General features: G+C 30.5%; 1 long non-coding RNA gene across 1 annotated transcript in view; it reads right to left on the reverse strand.

Moving 5' to 3' along the window:
• The window catches only part of LOC106872521 (uncharacterized), an 11,395-nt gene that overhangs the window by 9,236 nt on the left and 1,372 nt on the right, over positions 1 to 787 (reverse strand). The window lies entirely within an intron of this gene.

The raw sequence follows: 787 nt of genomic DNA on the forward strand, positions 1-787 counted from the left end.
ATATATATATATATATATATATATATATATATATATATACACGTATGTACATTCTGTACTGTTGTTCTTAAAATTGTACTGGAATAACTTTTCGCGGACAGGTTTTAATGAATGAATACCTCGGTTCCCCAACTGCCATAATCTCGAAATTGACCTTTGGCACCAGTGCATTATAAATCGTGCATTCAAGTGTTTTTCCTTGTCTCTTCAACGATCAGCACTTACATATAAAAGTGTAAGTGCTTCTTTGTGCATGTTTCTTTCGAAAATAGCGAATGAATGTGATTTAATATGCTTTTTCGTATTTTTTTATGTAAATATTTTATAGTTTCTTTGGAACAATAAAGATTCTCCACCAGTCGATGACACTACTTAAAAATCAGTGATCTCATTTCCTCCTGTCTATTATAAAACATCAAACACATGATCCTTGAGACAAGATTGTAACGCTCTGAAGTTGTTAATGGACTTGGAAAATTCAATGAACCAAAACAAACTCTAGAAATCTACGAAAAATGCAAATGAGGGCGCATTTCTGATTACAATGCCACATTCTTATATTATCTATCTATCTATCTATCTATCTATCTATCTATCTATATATCTATCTATCTATCTATCTATCTATCTGTCTATCTGTCTGTCTTTCTATCTATCTATCTATCTATCTATTTATCTATCTATCTATCTATCTATCTACCTATCTTTCTATCTATCTATCTATCTATCTATCTATCTACCTACCTACCTACCTACCTATCTATCTATATCTATATATCTATCTATC

This window comes from Octopus bimaculoides, chromosome 9 (assembly GCF_001194135.2).
Source record: "Octopus bimaculoides isolate UCB-OBI-ISO-001 chromosome 9, ASM119413v2, whole genome shotgun sequence".
In the NCBI taxonomy this organism is placed as follows: domain Eukaryota; kingdom Metazoa; phylum Mollusca; class Cephalopoda; order Octopoda; family Octopodidae; genus Octopus; species Octopus bimaculoides.